Below are 5,265 nucleotides of genomic sequence, written 5' to 3'. Positions count from 1 at the left end.
TAATTGTAGCTGTTGACTTTGCTAAGCTGATATTTTTTCTTTGTGTTAAATCTAGTTTTCTGGGGATCTTTCATTTATGCTTGTGTTTTCCCATGTTCCCATAGTGAAGGCAGAACTCGGCTCTAGAACTCGTTGTCATGGATATAGCTGATAGTGAGTTGGTCTAAAAGTATGTGATGGCAAGATAACCTAACTATGTAGTCTCTGAGACAACGTAGTCCTATCTCTAAAAAATTAAGTCGGTGAAAAAAAAGTGACAGTGCTTTCCATAGAATGTGTTATGCTTTCATTGTTCTTTTTTCAGTCACATGGCTATGAGGAGAGATGTCAAGTGGGGATGAGGGTCAGACCTGGGGGTGACTCAGAGCCCTAGACGAAATTCCGATCTGACTTCCGTCGTTCGTCACTGTTCACTGTGTCCGAGGCCCTCGGAGCCCACTTCCCAAGTGGTTTAACAGCAATGACCTGGTAAGGCCTCCAGTGTTCAGAATAATGCCCTAAATGGGGATCTTTAGAAATCTTTTGCCGGCAGGTTCTTCTTTCTCAGAGTATTATATATTCTGAAAACAGTAGAATATGTAATTTACAGACAATGAAATCAAGGGGATAGATTAAAAGTTGACCAAGGTCACTCAGGTGGGTTGTGAGACAACGGAGATCCAAACCCGCAATTCTCAGCCCCTGGAACACTCCTCCCCACAGGACAAATCCACAAGCAACAGTAGTTTGTGAAGTGCCTCCCGAGAGCAGACACTGAGACAGGTGCTCGTTTGGGGGGGGGGGGGGTTTAATTTCCCCACAACCATGAAAGTCCAAGGGAGAATTATTATTCCCATTAAACAGTTGATAAATGCAAGGCACAAAAAGGATTTGTGACTTTCTCATAGGCCATAGTTGGTAAAGGACAGATCTCAGGTATGGACCCAGGACCTCAGGTTCTATGTCAAATGTTTTTGGATGGATTTTGAACATTAACATTATTCTTAAAATGGTATCATCTGAAGGTCAGGATGGTGGTTACCTCTGGGGTGGGAGTGAGGATTGACTGGAAATGGGCATGAATGAACTCCTTAAGAAGGATGATAGTCCTATAGTTATAGCCATATGTAAAAAGTCATTGAATTGTACACTTAAGATTTATACATTTTATCATATGTAAATTATATCTCACAAGGTACCGTAAAAAATAACACTTCTTGTCCTACCCCGATGCAAGTATGTGATGTATTCTTTTCCACTTAAACTGAAAACACTTTTCCATGTTGTTTCATAATGTGCATATTTGTCATTTTAAAATGATGATGATACTTTCAGAAATATTTTTCTATTCCTTTCACTTTGATTCTTTTTCTTCTTCTTTTTCTTCTTCTTCTTCTTCTTCTTCTTCTTCTTTCCATTTTGATTCTTTTTTTTTTTTTTTAAGATTTTATTTATTTATTTATTTGACAGAGATAGAGACAGCCAGCGAGAGAGGGAACACAAGCAGGGGGAGTGGGAGAGGAAGAAGCAGGCCCATAGCATAGGAGCCTGATGTGGGGCTTGATCCCACAACGCCGGGATCACACCCTGAGCCGAAGGCAGACGCCTAACTGCTGTGCCACCCAGGCGCCCCTCCATTTTGATTCTTAAAGTCTTTCTGCAAGGATAGGAAGGGCCAGCATTGTTTTCCTCATTTAGTAAATAAAAGGAAATAAGACTCAGAAATTAACTAATTTTACTTATGATTTAGTTTCAATCTGCTTCCAAAAAATATTAGAGATGGAAGTTAAGGGGTTTGTTCAGAGCCATGAAGAAGTAGGGACAGAGTAAGGTGAGCTTTGGTTGTGGTGCTCGTTCCTCTGGGCCACAAGTTCCCATAGGGACCTTCCATCTGTTCATCTGACTGGCGTGTGCACTGGGGCTCAGTTCAACTGTCTGCGTGCCACCCGGGCATCAAACTGGCCTCTGATCCTAAATTTAAGGAGAGAAAATAAGAAAAGAATATGCAACACAGTTGCATGTCTAAGATCCCGACCACCTTTTTTAAATTGCATAAGCTATACATTAAAAACATTTTTTAAAGATTTTATTTATTTATTTGTCAGAGATTGAGCACAAGCAGGGGGAGTGGCAGGCAGAGGCAGAGGGAGAAGCAGGCTCCCCACTGAGCAGGGGGCCCAATGTGGGACTCAATCCCAGGACCTTGAAATCATGACCTGAGCCAAAGGCAGATGCTTAACCGACTGAGCCATCCAGACGCCCCAGCTTTTTCTTTTTGAGAACGATTTCCTTATGTGCAATTTCTTCAAAGTGTTATTACTGGGTTCAGTAACATTATTTTTAGATCATAATACATTTTACTAAATCCAAAGAAATGATCCCACTTTCCAAAATACCAATAGCAGTAACCCCATCCCTACCCGGCAGGTCTTTTCACAGATATGCTTGATTGGGAGGGTTCTTCTCTGCCCCACCCTCGGCAGTGCTGTACTGTGGTATCCTACCCCTGTTCTTTTTCTTTTTTTTTTTTTAAGATTTTATTTATTTATTTGTCAGAACGCACAAGCAAGGGGAACAACAGGCAGACGGAGAGGGAGAAGTAGGCTTCCCGCTGAGCAGGGAGCCCGATGCAGGCTCGATTCCAGGACCCCCGGGATCACGCCCTGAGCTGCAGGCAGACGCTTAATGGCTGAGCCACCCAGGCGCCCCTCCTACCTCTGTTCTTATCACAAATCCAATCCCAAACTCAAAAATAGTCACGAACTCGTGTATTGTCTCTATGGCCCCTACTTTGCAAAGAAGTAAAAATCATTTGAAAATTTTAAAAAAGCAGTCATAAGTAGGAGTGTAGTAGGTGTTATGTGTTTGCTGATACTTAATGGATACAGTAGTCCCCCCGCCCCCATCTGTGGAGGATACATTCCAGGACTCCCAGTAGATGCCTGGAATCATGGATAGTACTGAACCCTAAATATATTATGTTTTTTTCCCATGTATACACATCTTCGATAAAGTTTAATTTATAAGTTAGGCACAGTAAGAGCTTAATAACAATAGTAATAAAATAGAATAAGTATAATAATATGCTATAATAAAATGTATGTGAATATGGTCTTTCTCACAGATTATCAGACTGTACCCTTGTTCTTATGATGACATGAGATGATAAAATGCTTCCATGATGAGACGAAGTGAGATGAATGTCATGGGCGCTGTGACGTAGCGTCAGGCTACTGTGTATGTCATAAGGAGGTCGTCTGCTTCCTGACCACAGCTGACCCTGGGTCACTGAAACCTCAGAAAGCAAACCGCAGATAAAGGGGACTGTGGTGTTGGGGTTTGGTTTGTCACAGACATCATTCTGTCCGTTGTCTGTGTTTTGCCACTGTGATGGTTTACTGGGCAGAGAAACGTCTTGACTTTTGTTTGTTTCTTTTTATTATAAAAGTGATATGTGCCATAAAGAAGACATAGCAAAGCAAATATCCATTATTTGGTAGTTTTATAGAAGTAGGAGTTCAATAGACCATTACTGAGTGGGTCCCCAACCTCCTGAGCACAGATGAGAGGAGGTGCTCAAGTGTTTTCTCTCTCCTCTTTCTCAACAGACATCCTCAACCTAGCGTTGTGTCATGGGTTTAACGATATTGTATGGATGTTAATACTTCTTTAATAAAGGGATAAACACTATAGAAACTCTTTTTTTTTTTTAAGATTTTATTTATTTATTTGACAGAGAGAGAACACAAGCAGGCGGAGTAGCAGGCAGAGGGAGGGGGAGAAGCAGGCTCCCCGCTGAGCAACGAGCCCCACTCGGGGCTCAATCCCATCGTGACCTGAGCCAAAGGCAGACGCTTAACCAACTGAGCCCCCCAGGCGCCCCCTTTAGGAACTCTCTAATGAGGTACCATTCCTTCTTAAAGGATTATTCACTTGTTTGATTTTCTCTCCTGGGTCTATGTATTTTCTTTTTTTCATGTTGGTGGTCTCTCAGATTTAGCAAAACTAGTTTCTACCAGTTTTCTAAGCAGTTGTCTCTGTGAAAGACAAGGAAGACATTTGTATTAGGCACCTATCGGTGCAGAATAAGTTACTCCAAAATGTAGCAGCTTAAAACAACAAACATTTATTATCTCACACTGTTTCTAGAGTCAAGGATCCAGGAGTGGCTTAACACGGTGGGACTGAGTCTCTTACGAGGTTACAGTCAAGCCCTTGGTGGGAGCCGCAATCGTCTTTCAGCTTGACTGTGGCCAGAGAACCTGCTTCCAAGCCTACTCATGAGCTTTTGGCAGCCCTCAGTTCCTCACCAGCTGGGCCTCTTCGTAGGACCGCTCACCGCGCAGCAGCTTGCTTCCCCCAGGGCAGGTGATCTGAAGTTGGGGTGAGGTGGTGGAGAGCACTCAGAGAGTGCTCCTCCACTGGGACAACCTGATCTTGGAGGTATCTTGGAGGTGACGTGCCATCTCTTCTGCCACACGCTTCCATCCCACAGACCAAGGCTAGTGCAAAGTGGAGGAGAACTAGCTGAGGGCGTGAGTGCCAGGAGACAGAGTCGTGGGGGCCATCTTGGAGGCTGGCTAGGACAGCATCGACCAAAGCTTCCTGCCTCATGCTTCCAGAAGATCAATAGAAATGGGGGAACACAACTTTATTTTTAAACAATTAGCTTCGTACTCAGTCACTCGGGGAATTATGAACTTAGCCATGGCTTGCCAAGTCCTGTATGGTTTCTAGAGGCATATATTGCAGGGAGCGGAAGTTTATTTTGCTGTTTCTGTGATATTTAATTGGCATTTTGCCACATTTTTTTGTGCTCATCGAACATTGGGACATAGTCTACAATGCACTGCTCGTCTTAGTTACTTCCTTATAAGGTTTCTATTGCCCTACTGCAGTAACTAACGCTATGGAAGTTCCTCTAACTCCCTACTTCTAAGATTATTGGTGTGTGTGTGTGTGTGTGTGTGTGTGTGTGTGTGTTTACATTATATCGTTTTTCTTTTTCCTGAAGGTAATGTTAGAAACATGTTAAGAGGCACTAACATTATTAATAATTATGACATCTTTTCATAGAGTCTTGGTTTTGCTGTGGGCCCAAATTCACACGCTCCAGCATGTATTAGAAAAGAAATACACATACCGCTGTGGGCACTTGCATGACTATAAAAATGCAGCTGTAGAGGGGCGCCTGGGTGGCACAGCGGTTAAGCGCCTGCCTTCAGCTCAGGGCGTGATCCCGGCGTTCCGGGATCGAGTCCCACATCAGGCTCCTCCGCTGTGAGC

Source organism: Ursus arctos, unplaced genomic scaffold (genome assembly GCF_023065955.2).
Source record: "Ursus arctos isolate Adak ecotype North America unplaced genomic scaffold, UrsArc2.0 scaffold_3, whole genome shotgun sequence".
NCBI classification, from domain to species: Eukaryota; Metazoa; Chordata; class Mammalia; order Carnivora; family Ursidae; genus Ursus; species Ursus arctos.
This window is presented reverse-complemented; position numbering follows the sequence as displayed.